The sequence below is a fragment of the Megachile rotundata genome, chromosome 2, assembly GCF_050947335.1.
Source record: "Megachile rotundata isolate GNS110a chromosome 2, iyMegRotu1, whole genome shotgun sequence".
Taxonomy (NCBI): Eukaryota; Metazoa; Arthropoda; class Insecta; order Hymenoptera; family Megachilidae; genus Megachile; species Megachile rotundata.
The window spans coordinates 19,117,861-19,130,130 of NC_134984.1; positions in this window are offsets into that span (position 1 = coordinate 19,117,861).

Sequence of the window (12,270 nt, forward strand, 5' to 3'; positions counted from 1 at the left end):
ATTATCCGCGGTAAACGCTCCCCCGAGAACGGAAGTCGAGGGATCGAAGGAGACCGACAGTCGTCTGCGAATCTGTGCTAAGTTTCCGTGATTGTTGGAAACGATTGCTTTGACAATCCACTGATTTTTACCCTTATTCGATGAATTTAGAAAATATGTCATCGTTAATCCTCAATCAATAACCTAACTCTTATTCTTTAATCCTATACCTTATTAAAATATTTCAAATACTTGACTAATTATAATCGCAATCGGTTCGCGTGATTGCTTTGACAATCCACTGATTTTTACCCTAGTACTATGAATTTAGAAAACATATCGTTAATCTGACTACCGATTATCTAACTCTCATCCTTCAATCCTAAACCTCACTCCCAAATATATAAAATACTCCATAAATTATATCCAAGGTGAAGCTTAAATTTCTGAAAGTAGAAACAAAATTGTAGAAATAAGAATTGTTCGAGGTTTCATCTACAATTACATAAAAGCGAGGATTTATCGATCACGCGAAAGCTCATGTAACTTTTCCTGGACTCATTCGAGTCGGCTCGCGTTATTACAATCTCGCCCCAGTACCGTCACCAATCTGCTAAAACGCATTGCCATACTTCATAAACACCCCTGCGACTCCGCAAGACGTATTAGCCTGGAGGTTCTGTCCGCGAGCGGGGTTGACATTACTTTTCTATTAGACCGATTGAACGAAAGAAGGAATCGATATCTACGAAGAAACTTTTCCAGTCGTTTTATGTAAGCCTATCCGACGAAATACTTGTTTGACGCGTGGCCATTTTGTGGACACTCGATGAATCGGAACTGTGGGTTGTTAAATTCATTTCGATTTTTTAGTTTTGTCTTTTGATATGAAATTAAGGTTTGTGTGCATGGTTGGTTATCAAGTATTTTTATTAACCTCTTACACTATTTTAACGCATTATTGCTTTTGTTTTAGTCTGACGGGTTAAGTTAGGTTAGGTTAGATGCATTTGTGCTACAGCTGTGATTTTATTCAAATCTTGCATATGCTTCAATGTGAAGTTCAAGTCTAGTTATTTACATAGTTTATTGAAATCAAGTTGACATAACATTTTAACTTTTTTAGTTTCAATAAAATCCTTGTAACTGTGATTAGTTTTGACTGACGCACCTGACAAATAAATTATAAAGCAAGATGTACAGCATCTCATCTTTTATTGAATCTTAGGCAAACATTTTTTGGTTTCAATAAAATCCTTGTAACTGTGATTAGTTTTGACTGACGCACCTGACAAATAAATTATAAAGCAAGATGTACAGCATCTCATCTTTTATTGAATCTTAGGCAAACATTTTTTGGTTTCAATAAAATCCTTGTAACTGTGATTAGTCTTGACTGACGCACCTGACAAATAAATTATAAGGCAAGATGTACAGCATCTCATCTTTTACTAAATCCTAGGCAAACTTTTTCTGGTTTCAATAAAATCCTTGTAACTGTGATTAGTCTTGACTGACACATCTAACAAATAAATTATAAAGCAAGATGTACAGCATCTCATCTTTTACTAAATCGTAGGCAAACATTTTTTGGTTTCAATAAAATCCCTGTAACTGTGATTAGTTTTGACTGACACATCTAACAAATAAACCACAAGACAAGGAGTTAAACATATCAACTTTTACTAAATCCTAACAAACTGACATAAGTATAACATTTTTATGTGATCGAACCTCATCAGATTTTCGCAGCTAAATCATCCTGCACCCAAAACCCGCGTTCGGGAAGTTTGGTTAGCGAAATACCTGTCTCCGCAAGGTCGGCAAAAGGACGACCAAGTTGTGGAGGCGTGTATTGCAGCATCAGGATGTTGGTAACTCGCACGGTTCCTCGCGTATCCTTCAACAACCTACATCGGTGGTTTCCTTCCTGCGGGACATTCGTCGGTGCCCCCAACGGGGAATAGTAACAACACGACGATTCAGAGGAGTGTGACTAGTCGAGACCCAGGAAGCGTGTGCTTTGCTAACGATGACAAACTGCCCCGCTCTAAGACGCCATATTTATGCTAATCTAGCCGGGTAGATTCTGCCTCGAACCTACGACTTCTCCCTGCCATTCCCTTACCACTTGCGCGTCTGCATGCTCCCTCCATTTCTTGCCTTTTCATCGTCGAACGTTGGATAAATTATCTTTTTCTTCTTTACGGTTATTGGAGCAAGCTTATAATTATCGACGGCAATCTAATTGTTCAAACTCTTTGTAAAAACTGTCAAAACTATCTGTCAAAACTCTCTGTACTTATACTATATCTTAATATATCAGTCTAATAGTACATCTCAGTACGTCAGTATAATAGATCTCAGTAATAGTATCTTTTATAAAAATAAATTAGGTAAAATTGAAACAATGACCAGCAAAGATAGCTATGGTTTATCCAGTCATTTAGATACCAGAATTATTTGAGATCCGAAAAATGTAAGAGCATCGAAGCAGCAATTGGTCGGCCGGCCATATGCGTTCTGTGCGCGAGAGGTGCACTCAGGGGGTGGAACGCTATGGCGGGGTGGGCCGCATTACAAATTTAATCTTACAAATGGATCCGAAAACTTGGAAACAATGGAATATATGAAATGCGGCCGCGTATATCATGACGGCAGACACGGGGTGGTTCCAGCGGCAATATTGTCAGGGCCGATCCATATTCTCCATGAGCGGACGAGACGGGGGATGGGAGCGTCGAGCGAATATCGAAGGAAGAGAGGCAAAACAGCCTCTTGGCACGGCAAGAAATCGTCAAGTGCACGCACGGTTCCTGTCGTCTTCGAATCATTGTCTTCTGGCACCTATTCTGGCACCTCGGGTTATCTCAAGAATTTAGAATTCTTAGACCTCTTCTAAGAGGAAATTATAGAACTTATAGAACTACGCTTGAGAGGTTCTATTGTGAGGTTCTGAAGCTTCTATGATAAAAAAATTCCGAGGTCCACATTGAAATTGTGAGATTTTAGAGGTTGTAAAATTGAAGAGTCCTAAGGGTGGAAATCGTATGATCTCCAAATTATCTGCTTATCCTAGCACCAAATTATCTGCTCATCCTTTGGCATCTCACAGTCTAAGGATCTAAACAGTAGATCCTGAGAATTAAAATTCTAAAAAGATCTCAGGGATCACAGTACGCAAAAACCACCCCTTAAGTCTTCAGATCTCGTGCCTTCCAAGTTCTCTCCATTAACGACACCAATATACATTCATTATCTTTTATAATCTCTTCCTAACATTTTCATGATCCATCCCCCAATGATGTACGTACCATTCCACAAATATGACAAATTTGGAAATTCATCGCAGTAAAGGAAACCAATAGGAAGAAATTGGAGACAGAGCGGGTAGAGGGGGTACGGTATTCATTTTCATTGGTGGTTTTCGTTGCTTCTGGACGGAATCACGTACGTGGACACGAACATGCGTTTGTAACGTATGGCGCATAAGCTCCGTGTTCGCGTTAACCGGCCACTTTCAGATTGGATGGTGCACTTCTCGGCATATGGATTCGTCGCGGACCGAGCCGCGGTTTTCATCGCGAAATGGGAATTTCATTTCTATCGGTCCCCGACAACGGGGCGGCTTTCAATGCAATCGAAAGAGCTATCTGTACTTTCGTTTATCGATCCCTGTCGATTTTCGACTATTTTTAACTGCGGTACAAAACCGGTTCACATACATTTTACGGTCTTATGTGGGTATTTTTAAAGTGGTAAGTTTTCATTTATTTCGAGAAGAAGTTTAAAATATTAGAAGGTTAGAAGGTTAGAAAAATAGGTTATAGTCAATGAAAAAATATAGGTTAATTATGTCAAGACTGGCAGTTCAGCAATTTTTTTAGTGATACGTCAATATGTAATTTGATTATACAAAGTTTTATGTGATTTAACTAAAATAATGTATATTCCTGTAAATAGACTTACACTTTCAAAATAAATATTCCATATCTCCACAATTAAAACTAGACACAGATTCATAAATTTTGAAGTCAATTTGCACGTTAGATTTGTAATTTGTAATTACATTTGCACGTTAGTAATTTGTAACGATGTAAGTAATCTGTAATAAAATAGATGGCAAAGAAGGTGTCGAGCAACAACGATCAGGTTTTGGGGATCACTTCCGGTGTCCTCCGCGGCTTCTTCGAGCCTCCGGATAGTCCCTGCGATCATATATCACATTACTTTAATTCATATGGTAATCGCGTACAACGCAGCCACTACGCGGTACCGCCGAAAACTTTCGGAACAATGCGAGGGTACAATGCGAGGGGGGTGCGTGGAGGGAGAGGATGCAGCGAGAGGTCCGCGGAGGTGGAGGAGGGTAGAACAGGGGCGACAGAGGGGATAGAAGAGGTTTTGGGGGTGGAGTTGAACGAGAACGGTGCGAATGCGATATTGAATTCGCCCCTGGCGACGTGCCTGTTATCGACAATGTCCGACCGCTGGACCGGAAGCCATTTGCTCGCACTGTGACGAAATTTATGAAAGTTTCGCGGCGCTCTCGCGGTATAATTGGGAAGGCTGCCGCATGTATGGCAGCGGAAAGGTGGCACGTCGGCCACCCCCTCGATTCGAACATGTTCGCCAACGATTCTGCGCTGCTGCCCGATTCCGTTGCGGAAGCGGAAAGAAGAACCCTCTATTTCACCTTTGTTTCGTATCGACGAATTGCCTTGCTTTTCAAATGGCTTTCAATGGCTTAGAAAGTTGCGTTTCCACCTTTTAAAATATCATAGTATTCCTAGAAATATCAGCAGATTCGATGTTACAGTATTAACCTTGGTAATGAAAGAGAAGTTGAGCTTGATACGAAGAAGCAAGTTCGATAAAATTTATATTGTTTTATTATTCGCTGTTACCCAAAGGGAATCACGCGTGGTCCAGATAAGAATATCGACCCGAGGAAAATAGTTGCTTTAAAACAGTGACAGAGATCCCATCCCTTAGATTCACTCTTGGAGAGATTTGAGAGATCTCTGATTCACAATGGCTATCGGTTTGACGGCGCGCGTAGCACGCGTCTCTGCTTTCTGGCCGACGAGATATCTCGATCGCAATAAATTCACATTAACCTATCTGCTGGTGTAGCCCTGGCCGCAGCTTTAATACATCCCATCGGTTTGCCCGCCTCCTCTATCGCCCACGGATCCGTTGTCGGCGCCGATTTTAATTTTCCAATTTTACGAGCCTCCCTCTTTATCCATCTGCAGCTTCTTATCCTTTTCTGTTTCTCTTAAACATTTTCGTTGTATATGCAATATTACTGGAACGTTAAAAAGAAAATTAGTGAAAGGTTCTTTGATTAAGATTTTAAGGAACTTCCACGTTAAACAGCATAAATAAAAATAGCATAAACGCTGCTAGCGTGAATGCTAGAATATAATGTTTTTTCGAATATCAAAGTGAATTTTATTCTCAAGTAGATACGTTTGGGTATTTTTTTTATGTACACAACAGTAGGTACGTTCTTATAAGATCATTTTACTAATCTCTCTGCGTGAAGAAATAGTGAAAGGGTTGATACTAGGGGTCGTAAAGATTCCAAAGGGTGGAATGATTCAAGTGTCGCGATTAACAGGGTAAAAGCAGGTAAATACGAGACCGGTTAAACGACGCGATTCACAATGACCGGTGTAAGGCTCGAACATTAATTTCTAGTAATTATCAGAGGTGTAATTCACCCTGGAAAGGGTCGTGGGTCGCGTCCGGGGTCGGCCAGTGCGTGTTAACGCCGTTGTTATGCCCCATTATATTGTCCTACCTACACGTTAGCCAGAAAGGGTAAAAGGGAAACTGCAACTCGACAAATGTCGCGCAAAACGAATCTGCTTTCAAAAATCTTACCTTTACTACATATATCTGATCTCTGTACTGTTCACCACAAAGTTCATTTTAGGGTACAGTAGTAATTATCGATTGCTATCATTAGTAATACTCAATGCACTCGTTTAAACATGAAAGTTATTTTTCAATTTGATCATTGATCACCATCGAAGTTTATTACTTGATTCACCACAAAGTTCATTTTAGGGAACATTAATAATTATCAATTACTATCATTAGTAATACTCAATGCACTCGTTTAAACATGAAAGTTATTTTTCAGTTTGATCACTGATCGAAGTTTATTTTACAATTTATATTAATAATTACGTCTTGTATCTTTTGACAGTTTTTATGCACGAGATATATTAAATTAATTAATTATTTATTAATAAGACAGGGTATAAGACACATCAAAGACTTGAAGATAAAACAACTAATTTAACAGCACCAATTGTCAAAAATATTTAGAACAACATTTTTAGTGTTTCCTTAAAGGTTAGAATTTTTTTAATGAAAAAAGATGTTAGATAATTTAGTGTCTTAATAGATGATTGTTTTGACTGCAGCAAGGTACTAAGCACCTCAAAAATCCTGTCCATAAATTTTGAAAGTTCGAAATGTTTTCGAAAGTAGCTGGAACATTTTTAGCAACTTTATAATACCGTGAATATCACGAAAGATGATTCATCGAGGCGTAAAGTTTAAAACTCGGCCAATTGTACGCGCCGGGACAATGGTGAACGCTGTCACCGCGTAACGAATCGCCGCGAAAATTGATAAAATATTATTAAATCCACCCCCTCCCTGAATCGACCAAGAGATAGCATTACTAATTTATTTAAATGGACTTATCTTTCCGAAGCTCCGATAGGAATGTAAATTGAACCTTCCCCCGCCCAATCAAGGGAGTAATGGCACGAGTAAGATAAAGATATTTTATTGCTTTTGCGGTCGGACATATTTAAGCAGGGTGAAAAGCCTTTTTTTTTCAGCTGACTCCTTACCCCAATTTCGATCACTGTATCGTGCGAAAATTTTAAATAAAATTCCGACTGAACGAGTTTCCGACTCTGGAGGAAATCAGTCAAGTTCAAATTCGGGAGCGACAAGAAACGGAAGCAGTTTTGCGCGGTCCATCCGCAAAGGGATGAAATAGTTTTCGAAAAGAGATAGGGCACACGTACAGGTAGAAAGAGATAGAGGGAAGGTGTTAGTTCCTCTTCTACACCTTGATTTACTGTCGACGATATTTTCTCGTCGCTAGTTGGCGCCTACCGCACCACCCTCGACAATGGTGGCCGCTTGACATTTTGCTTCGAATTATTGCCCGCCTGGCCGGTCCTTTCTATTTTGGCCAGCCAGCTCGCACGACAGGGCTCGGATTTTTTTTCCCCTCTGGACAGCTAGCTCTTTGTTGAGCCGCGGACTATGAGCGGTACGCGGTATCCGCTTCGAATTCGGCGGCTGTCGGCCCCGTTGCGGATTTACTGTCTCGCGACCGGACAGAAGGATTCAACAGTGTCCGCGATATGTTGGAATCCTTTTGGTTTTGTGCTCGACGTCGAGGAAATGTTCTTGTTTTATGAAGCTTGGGAAACGCGAGAAAAAACAGAACAGTTATTTCAACAATAATGTAGAATGCAATTCGATCGCTATTTTTCTATAAAATATTTGGTGAAATTTTGTGAGTGCGCGTGTGAGAAAGAGGACGCTCGGAGCATATGTCTTGGAAAAGTGCTGTTGTACGGTGAAAATCGTTTAGCGACGCCTGGTTGAGATCGAAACGGGGATGATCGTGAGACCGATGTAAGCTGCGTGTTCGCAGTCAAGTTACATAATCGCCGAAACGCCGTGGCTAATCGAGAATCGGGGCGATCGGGGACGCGGAGTCCATCTTTTTAGCCGGTACGGAGTCACGGAATGTTTGCGCTGAAAGTTGTTCAACTGTGAAAATATTCTTCAACATTGACTTAAATTTTAGTCTCATTTTTATATACGTCTGCCCATAATAAAATATCATGGAATGTTTGCATTGAAAGTCGCTCAAGAAAAAACTGTCAGCATATTCTTCAACATAATTATATTCAACACAGTTGATTTATATGTCAGTTTTATTTCTATAAATGTCTGCCTACAATAAAATGTTCATTTTTCACAGTTTATCGTTTGCATTATCAAGTTCGACTTTTACAGCAAAATTCGTGCTTTCAAATTATTTTCAATGTGAATTTGATTTATAGTCCTCGAAAGTATAATCTTACTGATGCATATCATCTTCTGTATCGACTGATCGATTCAGTCTATAGCATGACAATTTAAATAATTGAAAATAGTGGAAGGCCAATGATCGACAAGTAGCAACGTGTCGAAGACATGACTCGTCTGTCGAGAATCGGCAAACCGAGGACTTAATGTCTTGGAACGGACGCCATATTAGCATATCCGCGTCCAATCGTGGTCCACGTGGCAAGGGCGCCGTGTCGAATCGGCCCGTAGCTATGACATTGTCATTATTTCACTGACAGAACAAGCATGCGCGCGATTCTCCACGGAGAGAAGTATCGCTAACAAGGGTGGGAAGAACGAGTGTCGTCTGATCGAGGTCAAAGAGGGGATAGATGACCGATGCTTCTTTTAAATCGAACCACCGAGCATAATGTTTTCAAATCTCTTTCCTGTGTCAAAAAAAAATTAGCCAACTTTGGTATACAGATATTTTGCTCAGAATCTTAGGGGTCGTAGGATCTTAAGAAATTGTGGGAAGAATCATAGTGATGATTTTTAGGATCGCGGTTTAGATCGTGGTTTAGGATCAAGTCGTGGTGTAAATTGAAGGATAGTGAAATTTTTGTAAAGACTGGTTTTTAAGGGAAAATGGATTCTAGTAGAATCGGGGGAGATCTGGTGCATCCTTGATATTCTATATGAATGTTATTCAACCTGGAATAGTCTTAAAGTCTCAAATCCATAATTCGAAGGATTCTAATAAAATTTGAGGGACACTAGTTAAAGCTAAGAGGGATGCTAGTGGAACTCGAGGGAGACCTGGTGCATACTTGACATCCCATATGACTGCTATTCAACCTTGAATAGCCTTAAAGTCTCAAATCCATAATTCGAAGGACCGTACTAAAATTTGAGGGGCACTAGTCAAAACTGAGAGGGATGCTAGTGGAACTTGAGGGAGACCTACTACATACTTGACATCCCATATGACTGCTATTCAACCTTGAATAGTCTTAAAGTCTCAAACCCATAATTCGAAGGATCCCACCAAAATTTGAGAAGCCCCAGTTAAATTTGACAAGAATTCTAATGGAACTCTTAGGAGACCTAATGTCTCCTTGACATCCTATAGGACTGCGATACAACCTTGAATAACCTTAAACTCTCAAACTCCTAATTCGAAGGATCCTACTAAAATCTGACAGACACCAGTTAAATTTCACGAGGATTCTAATGTAACTCTTAGAAGACCTCTACATACTTGACATCCCATACGACTACTATTCACCCATGTACAGTCTTAAAGTCTCAATTTAACAATAAAGTCTCGAACCCGTAATTCTAAGGATCCTAAAATCTCGAGACTAGTTAAACCGAGACTACTTTAAAGGAGATCGAAGAACGAAAAGAATGATGTGATCATAAGGTCCTCGAATAGCCAGCTTCAGAAGAGAGATAATAGAGGAGTACAGGAAGCGAGATTTACTCGTTAAAAGGAAGAAGAGAGAAGAAGGCAAACGATAGGGGATGATGGGAATTTCTGTGGGGGTGGGGTTCTTCCTAGTTTTATAAGGGATACAACTACTCTCGAGGCTGTGGCTGCTTCGTGTTATTTATCTTTATGGACCTCGGGCAGAGGGTAAGTACACTTACACTGACGGTTCAGAGAGGGAGGTTAAGGGGCGAAGTTAAGCCGAAACGAGGGCGGTAAGAGATTGTTTGTCGTATTGGCTGCGGTTTCGACGGGCTTAACGTTACTCGTTTAGGGGATTTCTCTGCTTTTTTTCTACAAGGATTCGATACCTCTTCAGATACTCTTCGGAGTTCAGTGCTCAACAAGTTTGTTCTTCTGTGTGATTTTATTGATGACAAAAGACTAAAGCAATTTTACTGTAAATATAGTTACTTGCGTTACTGTAAGTATAATTATATTAATTGATAATTAACATGTTAATAATCCAAACTTAGAACTCACAGACGAACGAGGAACAAATGAAAGGAAACCTAACGTAAGGTGGAAGTAAATGAGGTTAACATACAAGCTTCACGGATACTCTTTTATTTATTAACAACGATATTCCGAGTGCATACAGTGCATATGTACAGAGTGATATTTACATCGAATCGATATAACGTGACATGGTAAATCTTACAAAATGAAACAGAACATCCGATTACTCTTAAGTCTAAGATGATGATGAATCATTTACATTCGAATTACATCGTGCACATTAGAACTAGTGAACCCGTTATTTTATAACGAGGAATTCGTGCGGACTATACGAGAACATTTCTCTTTAAAATTGAGACTATCTTCCAGCGAATATATACACACTACTATAAATTATTGCTGTACAGAATACTGTAGTATTTTATCTTATCGTACGATTTTCTCTCGTTGCAGTTCCCTTTGAATCTCTACTGTTAACGTTTATTAACATCGCATATAAATTTCATAAATTCCATTTCTTTCACAGGCTTTCAAATAAAATTAAAAAAATTTTTAAACAAAATTTTAGAAGCTTTATATTTTTTAATCAAAGGCCGCATTTATTTTTAATAAATTAGTAAAGTTATTAACGACGCTGAGCTGTTGTAAACTTGAACAGAAAGCATGTAACAGTGTGTCGAAATAAGCAAACGTTAAAACAGGAAGTGGCGATAAGTCAAGCAATTCCGTGCAATATTAAGCCACTCTGCTTGGCCAGGTTAACCCTATGTTAAGCCGTACGTCGACAGAGTAGCGGGGGTGCGGAGTCAGGGGACGGCTCGGAGGTCGCGTGTATTTAAAACGCGAATGCGCGCCAGCCGATTCACTGTTTGAAGTTAAATGGAGTGTAAATGGCAGATAACAAACCGGCACTGTTTCCGATTACGGCATTCATTGTTTCCTACCATTATGCGCGCTCCGACGGTTTGTGTGTTAGCCGTGGTACGGTTTACGATCTATTTATTGCCACTCCCACCCCCGTGCCACCCCTTACCGCACGAACGAACGCAGCTTACATCCCTGCTACTACGATTTTAACCCCACCTGAATCTTTACCCCTTCACCTGTTCACCGATTTTTTTTTTTGTGGAACTGTTTAACTATTAACTGGAGTTTTGCTGAAAAAATTTTGTATACTTTGATCGTAGTTAAAACATGTTGAAATCCTTGTAATATATTAACCTCTTCCTGTGCCATTTATTTATCAGATACGTCAGTCAAGACTATTCAGGACTATAACATTAAAACGAACAAAGAAAATTGAAGTATTGTGAATATTTTATATTTAAGGATCCTTGATAATGTAACTTATAGATAAATTTCAAGTTGAAGAGTGTTCAAAATTTAAGTAAGGTTTGTCACATTTAACCTGTTAACCGGGCGAGACATATAAATACGACAAACGTAAACAATAGCGTGTACGGGTAGGACATGTAAATACGTCCTTAAAATAATTGCGCCCTGGAACGAGTGGGACGTATAGTTTCGTACAACAAAGGTATTAGTCATCGATACATGTTTCGACAAGAATTTAAGACACGAAGAATTTCGCTATTGAGAGTGGTGGACATGTTCTAAGTAAAAAAAAAATAATATTATGAAAGTACGTTCTAGTGAAAGAGTTCGCGTCCGTTGTATGCTGCGTAATTAAAAAGGGAATTCCCCAAGTGCGTCACGAGTGAGACTCGACAAAGCACGGGAAGAGATTAATAATTTATGGTAGTGTTCTTGGAAGAATTTATAGAATGTGTGTATCATGGTTATTGATATAAAACTTGATAGAAATGAATTTTTAAATTATAGAATCTTGCAGTGAGATTCAAAGGACACTCAACGCCTAAAGCTATTAATTACTGATTAGTCGAATTATTTACAAATTTGTCCTACCTAATATTGACTAGAGAGGGAATATTACCTTATCGAGATAAGGTTCTCCTAGTTTAAAGCTTACAGCGATTACGTTATCGTACACGTATACCAGGTAAATGTTGATTAATTTCGTTAATAGGTTAACTTTGAACGCCACGCAACTCATATTAGACGCAGAAATTCTGAAAAAATCTGACATTCAACAATGTATATTTTACTAGAAGTTGGAACTAAAGATCGACGTCTTCAAGGACTAAAATTAATCTAATAAAATAACAGTTTAAATAACGTGGCGTTCAAAATGTTAAAAAGAGACGTGACATTCAGTAACA